This window comes from Musca autumnalis, unplaced genomic scaffold (genome assembly GCF_047663935.1).
Source record: "Musca autumnalis isolate F117 unplaced genomic scaffold, ASM4766393v1 scaffold_2, whole genome shotgun sequence".
Lineage (NCBI taxonomy): Eukaryota > Metazoa > Arthropoda > Insecta > Diptera > Muscidae > Musca > Musca autumnalis.
This window is the reverse complement of record NW_027411755.1, coordinates 257,579,911-257,600,568: the sequence shown is the minus strand read 5'-3', so window position 1 is coordinate 257,600,568 and position 20,658 is coordinate 257,579,911.

Here is a 20,658-nt window from a genome sequence, read left to right as displayed (position 1 = left end):
TAATGGTAAGAGTGGTGAAAGAGAAAAGTGTGAAAATTGTTCAAAATTGTTCTCTCATGAACATTTTTACCAGAAAAGTAAAGGAACGGAAAAATGGTAGGTCTGCCAGCAATGTCAGAAAAAAACATAAAAAAATCAATTTTCGTCTTTTATTTCACAGTTTTTAAATTAGTGTTGTCAGTGTTCGATTTTTTCTTCGGTTTTTCGTCCATTTTGTGAAATAATCGTCAAACAAAAGTCGAAAAATCAGTTCTGCCATTTTCTACCTGCAGAAATTTTGCTGGTAGCCTGTGGTAGAAGAGAAAGCCATTTTTTACCTAAATAAGGTAAAAAAATATATTCAATCGGTCGGGAACCTTATATCAAAGTATGGACCTATCTTTTGGTGGAGAAGTTTTGTGACCACTGGGAAACTCGAATTGCCGATACTTGGATCAAAAATTGTAGCTAAAATCCAAAAAACTGAAAATCGGGAGATACCGTAATATGGGGGCTCTATCAACACATGTATCTATGTGGACCGTTTTTCGAATTACAGATAGTTGGGTTAAAAATACCGAAAATGGGGAAGCACCTTTATATGGGGGCTATACCAAAACATGGACCTACGTTGACAATTTAAAAAGGGGGGGGGGGGGGGGGTCACTACACAAAAACATGGACCAATGCTGACAGTTTTTGGTTGACATGTTTTGTGACCACTGGGAACCTCAAACGAATCCTCAAAATACCGAAAATCGGGAGGTAACGTTATATGGGGGCTATTCCAAAACGTAGACCTCTGTTCACAGTTTTTGAAGGTGAAATTTTGTTATCACTAGGAACCTCAACTGTCAAATTACAGGTACAGTCAGAGTCAAAAGAAAGTTTACACCTCACAAAAAGTTTTTAATAGCATAATTACAACGGTATAGGGATATAATAAATATAAAATACAAATGCAGTTTTTTTAAGTGTTTAGTGGTGAATTAAAATCCAGAAAATATTAGGCCTTGCATAAGCTTAATTATGAAATAAATGAAGATTGATAAAATAACCCAACATTTTAAAGTCAAAAGAAAGTTTACACTATTGCCAAAAGTAGGACAGTTTTTTATTCTTTAGGTTGGCATGCCTTTATTTTGGCTTTTTACCTTGTTTTGATCCTATTCGATTGTCTAAATAGTAAATCCGCCAATATTTTGGGGAAATCCGGTGGTAATACCCTATTGGACCCGTAGTACAGTTTTCGGGCAATTTTGGCACAAAATAGGGCTTTATTTAACTTCCTTTCGACTTTTTTCGGTAAGTACTCAGTGGATTTGAGGTCTAGAGACTACAATGAGTGATCCTAGATGCATGGGACTAAAATATAGCAATATGTTACTCATAAATATGGGCGAAGCCTTCATAGCCCTGCCCAAATGTCAGATCCCCCTTTGATATAAGCCCCATTTCAGTTCACTAGGATCAGTAATCTCGTGTCAATACGAGTATCTGATATTGCTCTTGTATACTTAAACCCCTACAAACTATTTCTTTGAACCCCGCTTCTGTCAGGCACCCAATGAACATTTATAAGACACTCCATCAAGTTTGATTCTGTATACAACATTTTCATCGTTAAAAGCTTCGTTGATGTTTTTCGACATTTGTGGCATATTTTAAGACCAAATATGTGAAAATGGTTATGACAATAAAAAAAGTACATTTTCCCAAACTATATTTGGTGAAAAATGTCAAACCTGTGGTCAATTATGAACGAAACTTTTAACGGACGAACGAAGCTTTTAACGATGGAGTGTCCTATATATGTTTATCTGGTACCTGATAGCAGCGGGGTTCAAAGAAATAGTTTGTATAGGTTCAAAGATACGAGAACAATATCATATGCTCACATTGGCACGGGATTAATGACCCTAGTGAACTGAAATGAGGCCTATACCAAAGGGGGATCTGACATTTGGGCAGGGATATGAAGGCTTCGCCCATATTTATGAATAAGATGTTGCTATATTTAATCCCACGCATCAAGGATCACTCATTGTAGTCTCTAGACCGCAAATCCATCGAGTGATTACAGAAAAAATTCGAAAGAAAGTTAAATAAAGCCCTATTTTTGGCCAAAATAGCCGGAAAGCAATACTGCGGGTCCAATGGGGGGATTATTACGGGATTTCGCCAAAATACATGTTAATTTATTATTTGGACACTCGAATAGGATCAAAATAAGGTACAAAGCCAAAATAAAGGCATGTCAACCTAAAGAATAAAAAACTGTCCTACTTTTGGCAAGAGTGTAAACTTTCTTTTGACTCTTAAAATTTTGGGTTATATTATCAATCTTCATTTATTTCATAATTAAGCTTATGCAAGGCCTAATATTTTCTGGATTTTAATTTACCACTAAACACTTAAAAAAACTGCATTTATATTTTATATTTATTTTATCCCTATACCGGTGTAATTATGCTATTAAAAACTTTTTGTGAGGTGTAAACTTTCTTTTGACTCTGACTGTAGTTCGGTGAAAAAATTTACCTAAATCCTCAAAATACCAACAATCTGGAGGTACCGTTATATGGGGGCTATACCAAAACATGGACCTATGTTGAAAGTTTTAGGTGGAGATATTTTTTGATTACTAGGAAACTTAGTTCGGGTAGTTCGGTCAAAAGTTTTAGCTAAAATCCTCAAAATACCGAAAATCGGGAGGTACGTTATATGGGGGCTATACCAAAACATGGACCTATGTTGACGGTTTTTAGTGGAGATATTTTGTGACCACTGGGAACCCCAAACGTGAATTGCAGGTAGTTTGGTCAAAAAATGTAGCTCAAATCCCCAAAATACAGAAAATCGGGAGGTACCGTTATATGGGGCTATACCAAAAAGTGGTCCGATAGAGCCCATCTTCGAACTTGATCTGCCTATATAGCGCTCTAGCTCAATTATTGCGAACGTTAGAGTGATTACAACAGACGGACATAACTAGATGTCTCAGAATTTTATACTGATAAAGAATATATGGTAACATGGGGCGCCTTCGCCACGTTTTTGTTCAAAATGTTCTCATAGCGACATCGTTAAAGTTTTTTCAAATATTATTTTTGGTACAAATATTAGCATATATTGACTATAAGTTTTGATATATAAATTGTTATAATTTTGTTTTTAAAATATTATTTTTGAGAATTTACAAAATGTCTAAAAAGTGGCGAAGCCTCCCCACCCATGGGGCAGCTTGGCCATCGATATTGAACATTCTCCAACGGACTCTAAAACTGTAATTTACCATACTTCTTCCTTAAATATCAACATTATGCAAAAAAGGAACATGTTTTCTATTGAATAATCAAAACTGATTTTAAAATTCACAACAAGTAACCGCCTCTGGCGGTTAATTGAAGTAGGTACCTTGAATTTAGGTGCAAAAATCATAATATGACTAAAACAAGATACGTTTAGGATAATATTTGATTTTATTTTCACATTATAGTGTGGTATATCTATGGTATAAAGAATTAAAGTTAAACATGACAAATTTCTATCATTAACCCACCACGCCCCTATCATGGCGTAGGCGCCCCACCCCTTACATATTTCATAATATTGCTATATTGACATTTGCAATGGCTTTTTTCATGCGAATTATTGGGATTTATATTCTTCAGTAGTTGTCTTCTAACGGTATAAAATGTGTTTTTGATATCACAAGAGGTAAGGAAGATATCACAAAAAATATCGACCATAATTATTTTTCCCACTACCCTGAAAACACAAAGCCGCGTGCGTCCGCTATCATAGCTATGACAGAACTGCCAACTTTTGGGAGAATATAGACCTTCATTAAACTCACAATTTTGTCTTTAACGGATTTTTTCTAGCACTTGTATTTTGCGAGAAAATCGGCGCTGGCGTAGCCGCCCCAGTGGCGAACGCGCCCCATGTTACCATATATGGTAATATTCAAAAAAGTTTTACAATCGTTGAAGTTGAGGTTCTCCATTTAATAAGTCGCGAACTGTTAATATATTTTATAAAATATGATTATATTTATATTAATTAAAGAGTTTTAGCCACGATCTCATAATTTGGACCATAACAAATAATTTTCGTGGAAGCTGCGTTGGTGGTAATATAAAAAAATGGGAAAAATGTGTTGAAGTAAACAAGTTTTTTTGTGTTCTTTCTTGATTTCTGGCCAAATCACGCAAAATTCAAACATGTGCTCAAAAAAAGAACTAAACAATACCCCTTGGGCAACATGGTTCTAGTGTATGACTTTTCGATATATACACAGCATCCCTCTAAAATCGATGCTGTCATTTTTAAGTTATGATTTCAGCGTTTTTCGAATTTTTCTTATAATTAGAGGGTGCAACTAGATAATAATCCAGACTAGTTATAGGATTGTGTTCCATGTATATCTCATGAGTGTGCTCCGTACAGCTTCCTAGTAATAGGAGTCCAAAGGCAAAAATTTGGTGCGTAAATTTTCTGAAAAAACCTATTTTTTTGCTTTAAAATTTACAATTGTCGTACAGGTACCCCTGAACTCCGCGTGATTTTAGTTTTTTTTACGTGCCGGATCTAATAAGCCCTTCCGCGTTCGAATCCATCTACTAAAACGCCGGATATAGATACCTTGAAAGTAGGAAAATCTGCAAAAATATATTTTGACAATTCCGCGAATTGAACCGCGATTTTCTTTGATTATTTTTGCATAAATGTAATTCTTTATACGCGATTATAATATTTGCCAAAAAGGTGTGTCACAAATTACAAAGATTCGTGAGTAATATCCCTATTTATCCCAAAATAGAATGCGGTGGCACAACCGCAGTTCGTGACGAATCTGTCTAAAATAATTTATATTGACGTATTTTTAATAGGCGGCCATTGAAATCGGATGCACCTTATAATCATATGCACATCGCGTAATTTTTGTCCACTTGAAGGTTTTTTGAATAGTAAGATGCAACTAATGGCACACTTTGGCCGCTGAATGAAACTTGGGAAAATCCATGCATATTGATAGACATGGACTCCCTGTATCCGAAAAGCACATGCACCTCAACTGATTTAAACCAATTCGCGAAATATACGGTTTTTAACTTCTATGTTTTTATACCCTCCACCATAGTATGGAGGGTATATTAAGTTTGTTTTTCCGTTTGTAACGCATTGAAATACTCATTTGCGACCCTATAAAGTATATATATTCTTGATCAGGGTAAAATTCTAAGTAGATCTGAGAACGTCCGTCCGTCCGTCCGTCCGTCTGTGGTAATCACTCTAGCATCCACAAAAATGAAGATAGGACGCTCAAATTTTGGGAAAATGCGTCTTTTGTTTGCAGGCAGGTCAAGTTCGATGATGGGCTATATCGGTCCACGTTTTGGTATAGCCCCCATATAACGGTACCCCCCGATTTACGGTATTTTGACGTTTTTAGCTAAATTTTCAGACCGATTTGGCTATAATTTGACATTTAGGGTTCTTAAGTGTCAATAAACATATATAACAAAACTTGTGGACATAGGTCCACGTTTTGGTATAGCCCCCATATAACGGTACCCCCGATTTGCGGTATTTTGACGTTTTTAGCTACATTATCAGACCGATGTAGCTATAATTTGACATTTAGGGTTCTTAAGTGTTAATAAACTTATATATTAGAAGTTGTGGACATAGGTCCACGTTTTGGTATAGCCCCCACATAACGGTATCCCCCGATTTGCGGTATTTTGAGGTTTTTAGCTACATTTTCAGACCGATGCAGCTATAATTTGACATTTAGGGTTCTTAAATGCCAATAAACTTATAACAAAAGTTGTGGACATAGGTCCACGTTTTGGTATAGCCCCCATATAACGGTAGCCCCCGATTTACGGTATTTTTACGGTTTTAGCTACATTTTCAGACCGACTTAGCTATATTTTGACATTTAGGGTTCTTAAGTGTCATTAAACTTATTTAACAAAACATGTGGACATAGGTCCACGTTTTGGTATAGCCCCCATATAACGGTAGCCCCGATTTACGGTATTTTGACGTTTTTAGCTGCATTTTCAGACCGATGTAGCTATAATTTGACATTTAGGGTTCTTAAATGCCAATAAACTTATAACAAAAGTTGTGGACATAGGTCCACGTTTTGGTATAGCCCCCATATAACGGTACCCCCCGATTTACGGTATTTTGACGGTTTTAGCTACATTTTCAGACCGACTTAGCTATATTTTGACATTTAGGGTTCTTAAGTGTCAGTAAACTTATATAACAAAATTTGTGGACATAGGTCCACGTTTTGGTATAGCCCCCATATAACGGTAGCCCCCGATTTACGGTATTTTGACGTTTTTAGCTGCATTTTCAGACCGATGTAGCTATAATTTGACATTTAGGGTTCTTAAATGTCAATAAACTTATATAACAAAAGTTGTGGACATAGGTCCACTTTTTGGTATAGCCCCCATATAACGGTACCCCCCGATTTACGGTATTTTGACGTTTTTAGCTACATTTTCAGACCGATGAAGCTATAATTTGACATTTAAAGTTCTTAAATGTCAACAAACTTATATGACAAAACTTGTGGACATAGGTCCACGTTTTGGTATAGCCCCCATATAACGGTAACCCCCGATTTACGGTATTTTGACGTTTTTAGCTACATTTTCAGACCGATATAGCTATAATTTGACATTTAGGGTTCTTAAGTGTAAATAAACTTATATAACAAAAGTTGTGAACCTAGGTCCACGTTTTGGTATAGCCCCCATATAACGGTACCCCCGATTTACGGCATTTTGACGTTTTTATCTACATTTTCAGACCGATTTAGCTATCAATTGACATTTAGGGTTCTTAAATGTCAATAAACCTTTATAACTAGTTGGCATAGGTCCATGTTTTGGAATACCCCCCATAAAACGTTACCGCCCGATTTCAGGTATTTTGAGAATTTTACCTACAAGTTTTAACCGAATTATCTGTAATTTGAACATTTGACATTTGAAATTCTTAGTGGTCACCACACCTCTCCACCAAAAATTGTCAAGAAAGCCCCCATATAACGGTACCTCCCGATTTTCAGTAATTTGATGATTTTACCTACAATATAAAACCGAACTAGCAGTAATTTGACATTTGAAGTTCTTAGTGGTCACAACACCTCTCCATCAAAAATTGCCAACATAGGTCCATGTTCGGATATAGCTTCCATGTAACGTTACCTCCCAATTTTCAGTAATTTGGCAATTTTAGCTACAATTTTTAACAGAACTAACTGTAATTTGACATTTGAAGGTTGTAGTGGTCACCACACATCTGCATCAACAATTTTCAACATAGCCCCAATATAACGATACTTCCCGATTTTCGGTACTTTGAGGATTTTACTTAAAATGTTTAACCGAACGTACGTCCATGTTTTTGTATAGCCACAAAACAAACCTCCCGATTTTCCGTACCTTAGCTTTACTTTCTGTAATTTGTTCATTTAAGTTCATATTTTCGTATAGCCCAGATACCCCCGAACTAGCTGTTAATGACATTTGAAGTTCCCACGTTATGTACCGATTTTCGATATTTTGAGGATTCTAGCTAAATTTTTTAACCGAATTAGGAGCTATTTGACATTAAAGGCTCCCGTCAAAAACTGTCAACATAGGCCCATGTTTTATTATAACCCCTATATAACAGTACCTCCCAATTTCTAGCCCACCAAAAATTGTCAACAGTTAGATATAGGCACCATAAAAAAGGACCTCCCGAATGAAGCATTTTATGTACATTTTAGCGTACTCACTTAAAGTTGGGGACAGGAATGAATATTTTATGGGTATGAAAAGTTCGGCCCGGCCGAACTTAATGCTTTTTTACTTGTTTTCTTTGATTGTAATTTCAATATTACTCTGTACTTCTTAATTCTATTGCTAATCACACTGAGCAAATATACTTTCACGATGACAAACTATTTTCCTTGAAGAAATTTTAGAAAAATACTTCAGGCTTTGTATTGAAATTTAGAGAAATAGTAGAATCACTCCTAAAACTGTTTCTCCAATTTTTCGTATTGCTGTAATATGCATGTTATGAACCCAATCTTTATAATTTTGGTCTCAAATATTTCTTTGCGTTGTCTAGATGCTGCAGAGATTTTAAATGTATTTTTTTGAGATTTGAATAAATTAAATTTACTCTAAGATTTTTTAATTATTTGCTGATTTTCCGCGAAAATAAAAAAAAAAATTAGAAATATTTTAACATCAGCGGATAGATATAACATTATGTTAACGATTTATACATATATTTTCTTATTAAAACCCAAAGGGAATTTTTAAATATTTTTTCTTTATAAGGGAACAAAACCTCCTATAAACTTTGGGTGCAGCATCTAATTTTGTGAACGCGAACATATTTGAAACCACAATTTTTTTCTTAACCTAAATACCAAAAATCGCGGATGTGCTCGCAAAAAAAATATTTTTTTTTCAATGGTATTGAAAAGGAAATTTGAAATTTACCATATATTTATATGGTCGCAAATGATTAGTTCGATGTGTTACAAACAGAAAAACAAACTTAATATACCCTCCATACTATGGTGGAGGGTATAAAAATACCTGAAATCGGGAGATGTGGTTATATGAGGGTTACATCCTATGTCCACAATTTTCGCTGTGGAAAATTTTTGGTGTAGACGTTTTTGGATTACTGGGAACCCTAACTGTTAAATAACAGACACTAGTGATAGAAACCAAATGACGGCTGGAAAATTTGTTGGCCAATGGAACCCAAATTGAACCCACTAAAACAATAGACAATAACTTAAAATACTTGAAGACGTACGGTACCATTATATGGGGTCATTCCAAAATGTGGACTTATGCCCAAAATTTCTCGTGGAGCAAATTTATCTAAAATCTTCAAAATACCGAAAACCGGGAGGTACCGTTATGTAGGGGCTATACCAGAACATGGACCTGTGTTGGCAATTTATAGTGCAGAAGTTTCATTACTGCAGGGAAGCTCAAATGCCAATTTACAGGCAGTTCGATCAAAGACAGTCAGTAAAATTACCAAAATACCGAAAATTGGGAGGCACCGTTACATGGGTCTATACTATAACGTCATAGCCCCTCTTCGAACTTGACCTGCCTATAATATAAAAATATGTTTTTGGACGCTATAGTGATTACATCATACAGACTCAGAATTTTATACTGATCAAAAATATATGTATATTATAGGGTCGCAAATTATTATTTCAATGCGTTAGAAACGGAAAAACAAACTTAATATACCCTCCGTACTATGGTGGAGGATTAAAAAAGCTTTGTTGGTAAATGTTAAACAAGATACCTCGGCTATAAATAGTTACTTAGTGGCTTTCTACAAAACATTTGTCCTAAGCCGAACTAAGAAACGATTTCCATCGTCTTCCACTTGTACACTCCCTCGAAGCCTTGGCCTTCCAGTTTTGCGTTTACCGCCATGCAGCCCGTATTTATAGCGGGTTCAGCATCGGTCATGCTTATGACATGGCCTAGCCAACGCAATTGCTGTATCTCGATACGTTTAAATATACTGAAGTCTTTGTAGATGCAGCTCGTGGTTCATACGACGCACAGTGGTTTAGAATGTTTTTATCCTGGTCAAAACTCTGTAACTTTTGAACTGATAGAAGTATTTTCATCATTTTTGTTCGACAGAAGATTCAAATTCAGTCTAGTAATTGCTGAATAATTCAAGGTCAAAGTTCAAAATTTGAGCTTTTCATATTTTGCATCAAAATATGAGTGTTTTTGAATTTTTCATAAGTTTTAACTATTTAAAAAACGGTCAATAGCCATTAAACAAACCTTGAAAAAAAAAATTAAAAAAAATTGATTTTTTTTTTTAAAAAAATGTTTTCAATTTTTTTTTTCAAAAAAATAAAATTTTTTTCGAAATTAAAAATAAAACTCCTCCGGTTTTTATAAAAATCATATAACTATAATTATATAATTGTTCCACAAACATCCCATGAGGGACAAGGGAGACTTCTCCTATATCAATGAGTTCACCCCGATTCATATTAGCTCAATTATATGGGACCTACAGTTTATCGCCGAGTCCGAACGGCGTTTCTAAGACACCACTTTTGTAGAGAAGTTTTACATGGCTGAAATACTCACGAAATGTCGCCAACATTACTGAGGGGTATTTGGCCACCGTTGAAAAGTGTTTGATGTTGCCTGGCCGGGGAATCGAACCCACGACCTTCTGTGTACAAGGCGGGTGTGCATACCATGCACCACGGTGGCACCCAAAATCATATAGCTCGTATATTTTAAAAGTTCTGTGTCTGTAAAAAAGCTATAATTTATATGGGAAACGGTATGGGAAAAAACGCAAATTTTTACCCATGTAATTTCAAAAAACTTAAAAAAGTGTTAAACGGACGGAACGTGTAGGGTATGAAAGTATATATTTGCTGGAAGGGGACACTCTTGGGCATCATTCTGTGAGAACGGAACTTTGTTCCAAGCTGTTCCCTAAAAGTTCCAGTCCTCTAAATTTGTAATTTCACTAAAATTTAGTAATTGAGGAAAAATAAAATAGCTCACTTCGTGTAAACGCCACGCTAATTTATTAAAACGGTTCTTAAAGACAACAATGCTACCTACTTAACAAAAAACAATGAATACAATATCTGTTATAGTTTCCGAGAAATAGCTTTTTCTTCCTCCAGAAATTTGCAAAATGACGTATTTTCCAAAATTGCGAAAAATTCGTTGTCTTTAGGAGCACGCCACGCTCACACCTTTCAATATTTTGACATATTTTTTGGTTTCCTTAGTTTCAATATGTTTACTATCGAATCCCATATAGAAATTAACAATCGGTGGCGACAAAAAATTGGGGTTTTGGAGTTTCGATATTTACCATCAACACATATTGGGCCGAAGGCTGATCTGTAATCTATGCTATTTTCCAGGATTTGCCACAGTGTTAATATCAATGATCAATGGTACAATTGCCAGGTCTAACCGCATTGATATGGACAATTATTTCGTTCACCATAGGCTTTAGACGTTCGCACAACATCCTTGACATTAAGCAGTAGGCAGCAGACCGATGCCCTTATAAATAGAGCACACAGCCTTACTTCATTTCATGTGGACAGGACACAGGATACTCATGTTCCAGTCGTCGCGTACGCGTTCTTCCTGCCGTCTCGGCTGGTAAGCCATCGGATCCTGTTGCTTTATTATTTGCCGATTCATTGCTGTTTTTGCCTCATCTTCTGGGATTGGATCTGTGGTATCTTCGTCTTCTACGCTAGTATTGGACACCAACTGTTTGGAAAAATGCTCTTTCCATTTCCTGAGAACACTTTCTGTACCAGTATGCAAATTAGCTTGCTGGTCTCTACAGGATTTTCATAATTTACTCTTTCGTAGAATTTTCGGACTTCATTCTGACTCCTGTACATCTCAATTTTTTTACACTTCCACTTTCTTATTTCTCTCTTTTTTCTGCAGAAAGGATGTTTCGCCTCTAACATTTTCTCCTGATTCATCTCTCGTGCGCTACGCGTTGCTACTGATTGTAAAGTAGCTCTCTAGCCGCATTTTCTCTTTGGTAGCAGCACGATACCATGGATTCTTTACCGGAGGTCTCTGGTATCCAAGTTTGGATTTTTTGGATGTTTGCATGGTGCCCTTTCGAATGTCGTGATGCTTAAATCTGGTACTGCTAACTACCATGTTGATTGTCGCTGCGAATTCTGCCCGTCTCATTGAATTGTCAGATGTTTACTGTTGGGGCTAAAGATATTCTCCTTAGCAATTCTGGCATTAAAATAGCCTAGCATAATTTTGATCTCAAGGACAGGACAATGGTCATATATTGCTTCCCGTAGCGCTCGTAAAATATATCTTTGGTCTGTTCGTCCCTGTCTTCAGTGGGAGCATTAGGGCGAACAAAGCTGAAAAATTTGCGTTTATCCGTATTGCAGCAAGTTTCTCATTTGCAACTCAACTCATGCTTTATGTCATAGCAGCTAGAATACACTGCGTAACATTTAGGTGTTGTTGAGACGCCTGTCTCAATCCACCGTATTTCCTGTATGGCAGTAATATCGGTCTTGTATTTTTCATGTACATCTGCCACTGCGTAAACTGCACTTTTGCTATATAGAGCGTGGATATTCCAGGTGAAGATTTACATAGCATGTTCCATAAAACGTTTGCGGGGATGTCAACTTTAGAAGGGTTCGTGTTTCTTTGTTTTTGTTTTTATGGTATGTTGTATTTTGCAGGGAGTTTTTAACATTCTTATGGGTGAACGCGTGGCACATTTTAGTTTACTATCTTTAACGGGTGTTAAAGTCAGCACCCAAGGTGGCACCACGGGTGTCCACTTGAGATGAAGAGGGACCAATGTAAGTCCTGGGTTTTACCATGTTAAGACTGGTCAGGTCCGTTGTTTAGTGTCCGTCCTCCGGTTTGTTTTTGTTGTTGTTCTCGAAAAATTTTGTTATTACATAGGTACCACAAACACAGGTGCTTTTTCAGAAAAATTATTTTTAATTATTTCTTGAATAATAGGGATCACGTCGTTTCCCAATGAAAGGACTGGTGAAGATTGAAAGTGTTTAAAGGAAACAAAAGCAACAAATGCGCGAATTTAAGATAGAGGAATCAGTGACAGATAACCAGGTGAGTCAGAGTGGTGATATTGAATTCCTTCCAATTTTGTGTAGACTCCTTGAAGTGTTCGCAACTCTTGGGTCTCCTCCTTCGCGTACTCGTACTCAGACTCCTTGAAGTGTTCGCAGCTCTTGGGTCTTCTACTTTGCGTACTTTTGCCCAGACTCCTTGAAGTGTTCGCAACTCTTGGATCTTCTCGTACTCGTGCCCAGACTCCTTGAAGTGTTCGCAACTCTTAAGTCTTCTCCCTCGCAAATCATTCTCAGACTCCTTGAAGTGTTCGAACTCATCTTCCCCGAAATTTTGCCGCATCTGCAACCCTTGGACCATCTCTATAGTGTAGACCATCTCAGACCCCTTGAAGTGTCCGGAACTCTGGGATAGCCAAGTCTACAGGGAACCTATCTCTGTCTTCCCAGTGCTTACGGATAACTCATGCAGATCTCTCCACTAACATTCATATTCGGAGAACTTATCCAGATATCCCACTTAACACATCTATTCGTAGAATTTATCTAGGTCTCATCGGAGGACACGGACGACGGCGGTGAATTTATCTAGGTCGCCCACTAGGCCAATATAGACGGTCTCCCACGCAGCCCATATCCGGAGAATCTAACCGGGCCTTCCGCCAAGACTATATTGGCAACGATGAGCTATTATGTGGTGAACCTAGCCAGGTAACCCTGAACGAGCGACCGGAACTCGACCATTTATATACTACTAAACAATTTATACTTATGTGCCCCTTAAAGAACACCCAATAATCAAAAACCAAGTGTCGGCCTTTCCGCATACAAATTTCTGTGGAAGAATCAGGACCCCCGCGAGCTATCCCGGAGGGAACTTGTCGTTACAATACTTCTCTCAAATATATATGAAGTGCTAAGGAGGTGTGTATCGACCAACACCTTTGGGTAAGAACCTCACAAAAGTTCAAAAATTAATTTAAGTAAAATTTCATTTCTGTTCGAAGATTGTTCTGAAATTGTCATCAAAGGTTCATGTGGTTCTGATTATTATATATATTTGTTTCGTGGGCAAGTCCATGGTTCCTGAAATAGTGGCCCAAAAGCTCAAAAAACCTATAGAGGCCAGCTGAAATGACAGGTTGACACGATGACTGTGTAAATGAATGACTTAGATCCATTTTCTACAACATTAACTTTTAAGGCGATACAATACTTCCTTAGATATTGACCCAATATGCAATAATGTTATTATGTGTAGACTGTGCTGATTAGGTCTGTCAGTGAAAAAATTACGGCCACTGCTTGTTGTTTCTTGCGTCTTACCTTGTTAGCATTTTCAGACTTCGGTGTGACGCCGGTACATCTCGATTTGTTCATAGTCCCGTTTATTCATTTCTCCAAACCAACTTCGAGTTTTTTTTTTTTTGGAAATATGTACTGCACTATTGAAATCACAACTCCTTCTTTTCCTGTTATTATTTAAGATCTTCATATAGTAATACTTAATCCATATAATATGCTCGCCCCTTCTGTTGTTGAAGATAAGTTGTAATTATTTTAAGAGAATACAAAATTTATGGAGAAAATGAGTAATGAGACGGCATTCTTCATTTCCAATCCTTCGCATATGGACATGCCATTTGGGTATTGTGGCAATCTCATCATCCTCATCTTCATCATCATCAACAATTGCAAAAGATCAGCTTTTGTTCGTTTGCTTTTTTGTTGTTGTTTGTGCACCCACTCACCTCAGGCCTTTATTTACTGGTAAATTAATGGATTTTTAATTGTCTCTGTGAGCCCTCTGAATGAATTGTAGGAATATAAGGTTGTGTGTGTGTGAATGGGTGGCGTGTTTGGGTTTGGATGCAAACGAAAAGGATTAAAGAGCCAAAGACAAACACACTCACACATGGGTATCAACGTTGCTGTGGCTACTATCAATGCTCAGAAAAAAAGGATGTGAAGAGGCAAACATATTTCGTATCTGCGCGACTGACTGACTGGTAGTTATGGAGGAAGTTTGGCGATTGAACCAATGAAATTGTAAAAATAAAATTAACAACTTCAACCGGCTTCTGTAGTTGTTTTCCTGTTTTTTTCATTTTAAACCGAGAACGAACTGAACACACATTCCATTTGGGATGATGATGAACAGGATGAAATTTGTTTTAAATTAAATTGCAAAAGGATTAATACAATGCATTAAGCTGAACAAATCCTCGAACCAAGCAGCCAACCATTCAGTCAAACAGACAAACCGTTAAGGAAACCTGTAGGCCATCGGTAGGAAATCATGTGTACATATGCATGGTAGAAGCTGGAGGGGTATTGGCGGCCACAGTTTTGTACGGTGGCATGCCATGGGGAAAAGGGCTTATATTACAAACGGCTTTCCTGACTCAGCATATCATCATTACGGCAACTACTTCCGTTGCATCCAAATCCTGAACAAATGCGTTTTTAACGTAAATCGTAAAGATGTAAAAATAAGTAAAACAGAAGCGCCAAATGCCAGGGCAAAACGAAAAAACGTCATTTATCAATACAGGCAGAAGAAGTTTGTACACGAGACACTCACTGTGGGCGGGCAGAAGCCAACATTCTGAAATTGATGTGACTTTTATGGAATGGGGAAGGAATAGTAAGAAATCGGTTATTTTTTATGAGCATTTAAAACGACAGACCTATTGAACGAACATTGGCAATGGGCAAAAGGAAACAGAAAAAACAAATCCACCCAGAAATAATTCATGTCCCCTCCCGCAGTTAAATAAATTTATTATTCAATTGAAGAAAATTGCAAATATTCACCGTGAGAGACGGGATATGCGAAACCGTTTAGACATTGTGTCTTTTGCCAAGCCCCATAAATCATCCATCTATTTCGAATATACATCTTTCCACAGTATTGGGGCATTTGCTTTACGGATTGCCACACCATTTTGTGTGGAGCTTAAATGAAAACCATTCGTCAGCACAATAAATTCTTGAGACACCAACGACTGCACTAGCTTTAACCGTAGCTTGTCGTCTCTCAACACCGTTTTTAATATTTTTTTAAAACAACATCTACCCATTACCAGCTATGTACCATGGTGAGAGATGTGCATAAAATTGTATGCTTGTTGAGCGAAAAATGTATAAATTTTCATATAATTTCCTCATAACCATGCACGTCAAAAGTAAAGTGATGCGAAACAAAAAACGAAGTGAAAAAAGTAATGAAATGAATGGCAAAAATTTCAATTCATATTTTATGTGTTTTACAAACCCCACATAAAAGTTGGAATATATTTTATGGGAAATGCATTAAGCGAGAACGACGTATGAGGGAGCTACGGAATTATTTGTGTATGTCATGATCTCTAAACCAGCGAATCTAACTTTGTCCTACACTTCAATGGTACATTGATATCTATGACATTTTCTGCGAGCAGGTTTTCCAGCCACTTTGAAGGCTAAATTATGGGGTTTTGAAGAAACACGTGTTATGAAGAGTTAAAAAAATATAATAAACACTCTGTTATAGGACGGGGTGACGTAGGGGATGGAAGATACCAAGGAACGGTCCTGAACGGTTTTAACATAACAAATCCCAGGATTTATCTTGGTCCCTCTTTCATCTCAAGTGGACACTGACCTCCCGTGGTGTCACCTGGGGAACTGCCTTTAACACCCGTTAAAGGTAGTGAGCTAACATGTGCCGCGCGTTCACCCATAAGAACGTTAAAAACTTGGGTTTGGGCGTCGGGTTAGTAACCCTCCCCTAGAAAAAGCAGCCTACTATAAAAAACGAAATAAAATAAAAACAAACACCTCTAAAATTGACGAACCCCGCAAACGTTTTAAGGACCATGATCTGCGAATCTACACCTGGAATATTCGCACTCTTTAGAGAGAAGGTGCAGTTTACGCATTGGCAGATGTACTTGAAAAGTATAAGGCCGACATTATTACCATACAGAAAACACGATGGAACGGGAAAGGCGTCACAACAACACCTAAAGGTGACGCACTGTATTATAGCTGCCATGACACAAAGCATACATGTGTTTGCGGATTTTTAGTTGGTCGGAGGTTAAAACATTTGGTCTCCAGCTTCACCCCCGTGAATGAAAGACTCGCTGCAATTCGATTAAAAGCAAAATTCTTCAACACAGCTTTATTTGCGCTCATGCTCCCACTGAAGGCAAGGACGAACAGACCAAATATATATTTTACGAGCGCTTAAAAGAAACTTATGACCGTTGCCCTGCCCATGACGCCAAAATTGGAAAGGAGAACATCTTGGGCCTTACAGTCGGGAAATTCAGTCTCCATAGTGAAACATTTGACAATGGTATGAGTCTGATAGACTTTGCAGCTGCAAGAAACATGGTAGTTAGCAGTACTAGATTAATTCATCCTGATATTCATAAGGGCACCTGGCTGTCGCCAGATCAAACAACAAGAAATCAAATTGATCACGTTGTGATAGATGGAAGACATGCATCGAGGGTGTTGGATGTACGATCGTGCCGAAGTGCAAACATTGACTCGGACCACTACCTTGTTGCAGCACAGTACCAGATTAAACGTAGCGAACTGACACTACATGGAAGTTGGACACCACTGAGCTGCAATCACAACAGATAGCCACAGCTTATTCCACTCAACTGGCCCATCTGCTTAATTAAATCACTCCACGTCCCGATAACATATTAGGACAATAGCAAAACATTGCCCACTCCATGCAAATGGCCGCTAAATCAGTACTTGGATACCACAGACCTACACCAATTAACCGTGCTGCTTCCGAAGAGAAAAATGCGGCAAATAAGACTTCTCTATAATCAATAGCAAAGCGTAGCGCACGAGAGTGGTGAGAAAAGGAGAGAGGAGAAATGTATTTCTTGCAGGAAACAGAGAGAAATGGAAAAGCGGAAGTGTGAACAAATCTTGATATACAGAAGTCAGAATAAATTCCGAAAGTTCTACCAAAGACTGAAACATCAAACTGATAGCTTCGGTACATGCACATCCTCCTGTAGAAACCATTAAGGTAATTTGGTAACACATACAGTGTTCAGGATATGGGAAGAGCATTTTTTCAAACTGTAGGTATCCACTAGTACCGAAGACGAGTAAGATACCGCAAATCTAATCAAAGAATATGGTATTGAATGTATACCATTAGGCCAAGAATAGGTGAAGACAGCAATAAACCGGCTAATGAATAATAAGGCAGCAGGTGCCGATGGCTTACCAGCCGAGCTGTTCAAAACCGGTGGCGACACGCTAATAAGGTATATGCATCAGCTAGTTACAATATTATACTACTCTCTGCTCTAACTATAGGGGCATAAGTCTGATCCCTATTGCGTATAGGATAGTGCCAGGGATACTGTTCGAACGACTAAAGCCTATGGTCAACCAAATAATTGGGTCATATCCAAGCTGCTTTATACCTGGGAAATTCCTAGAAAAAGACCTAAAAATGCAGATGCACACTAACCATCTATTTATCGATTATAAAACAGCCTTCGGCAGCCCACTACGTTCAAAATATTCCAAGCCATGTCTGAAGTTGGTATTAACACAAAGCTCATAAGGCACAGATACTCTGTCCTCAATTAAAATAGAAAAGAACCTCTCCAAACAGTTCAGGACCGAAGGCGGTTTCAGACAAGGAGACAGCCTTTCGAGCTATCTATTCAACATCCTGCTGGAAAAGGTTGTACGAGATGCAAACGTCAAAAGAAATGGCACAATATGCACCAACAGCCACGTGCTACTAGCTTATATTGACGATATTTACATCACCTTTCGACCAGTAAAATAAGTAACTGATACCTATAAGAAGAAGAATGTGCGATAAGACCAAACTGATGGTATCGACGCGAAATGCGTCCCAAGAAGGGACCTCCATAAACATATCAAATAACATCTGTTGTGGAATACTAAGAAGAATTTTATTGGCCAACAGATGATACCTTAGCTTAAGTAAACAGTTTTAGAACAAAATCACATCTCGTCAAACAAAAACAGCACTTTATAAATACTGCCCGTTCTTATGTCCTAATACTAAGCAGATAAAGTGCTTGCTGTGTTTGAGAGAAACATTCTTCGAAAGATCTATGCGCTGACCGTGAATATCGACGTCATATGAACCACGAGCTATCTCTGCTATACAATGACATCAGTATAGTTAACTTACTTACTCAGCTGTCATATAAGCCGACCTAATACAAGATGCCCATTCCTCTCTATTTGTTGCTTTACTTCTTCAGTTTGGAATAACGCGTTTTTCGATCTCGTCTTTCACTGGTTTGCTCCATCGAAGCCTTGGCATTCCAGTTCTACGTGTACTGCCATGTGGCACGTATTTATACGCTTTCGGCGAGTAGATCTATCAAACACATCAAGAACTGCCTTATATGCTTGCGCAAGTATCCATGCTACGGAACCATACATTACAGCGTGACTTATATGTGACTTTGTTTTTAAACTGCTTACTTAAGTCGACCTATTATCAGTTAAAGTCATCTTACAAGTCGAATGAGCTTTGCAGGAATACCAAATTCAGACATGGCTTGTAATGGGGGCTTTCGAAGGCCTCCTTACAATCGACAAAAAGGTGGTAGTTGTGGATCTGCATCTCTTAGCTCTTCTCCAGAATTCGCCGCAGAGTAATTATCTGGTCAATGATGGATTTGCCATATCTAAAGCCGCATTGTTATGGTCTAATTATTTCATTGACCATAGGCTTCAGCCGTTCGCATAATAGCCCTTATACTACATTGTAGGCCCCTACCCAGCAAAATGTTCGATGCCAAAGATGCCATTCAATCATGGGTGCAAGTGATCTGGCATGTCATATTTTTAGCATCTTCATAGATGAATTTTATATGAGCGTGGACTCCAAGAGATGTTATTCATTTTTGTAACCAAAACATGTCATTGACACCAATGATTTGACATGTCATTTTCACCAATGCTTGGGCATGTCATTTACACCAATGCTTTGGCTTTTAATTTTCACCAACCCTTTGCAATGACATTATCATTACGACGAGAGTTTTAACAACGTTGGTTGTGATTTCGAGTCTCTGACAACATTAAGCCTATTGTCAATAATTAATCTTATATATTTAGAAACTATGTATAAATAAAAACACAAAATTCATATCTTTTGGATCGATGAAATGGGTTCAAATGCTGATGAAAAGATCGGATCTTTCACGGCTTCCTTTGCATTGGTTCAAATGCTAATGAAAAGATCGGATCACTACTTCGTTTGAACCAACACAAAAGATGCCATGAAATCACGTCATTGTATGGAACCCTACCTTCAAATTTTGCTGGGTTGTATTTTGCATCTCTTTAAAATCAGAATGGACACGTGAATGCTGCATTCGTTGGATTCAAACAATTTTATGCACGTTGCTATTGGTTGAAATAGTCGCATATTGTAGTTCAACATATTCGAAAAGTCTTCTGATAGTAACGATAAACCAAGTATGTTTGGACACCATCCGTGTCAGAAAATTTGAAGTTGATGTAGCCATGCCCGTCCTTCTGTCTGTCTGGCTGCCTAGAGCGCACGATAATTCTCGAACGGATCAACCGATTAGGTCCAAAATTTGGCTTTCGTAACGTTTTGTTTAAACTTAGTTTAAATTCGAAGATGGGTTATATCGATTCACTCCTTCCGGTACCTACGCCACATATTTCGAAAATGTTCGGAAATTTTGAGCGCACGATAACTCCTGAAGGGAGCAACCGATTTGGTCACACTTTGCACATCGTGAAATTTCTACCAGACTTAGATGAGGTTCCAATATGGACACAATCGATCCACTCCTTTGGGTACCTCCAACACAAAATTTCGGAAAAGTTCAGCTTTGGACCAGCTCTCGAATCGCTTAGATTTTTGTTGAAACAACTTGTATTCACTGCCCCCCCCATACGAGTTAGAAGTTTAATCTGGGACAAGTCCATACTTCCTGAGAAAATAG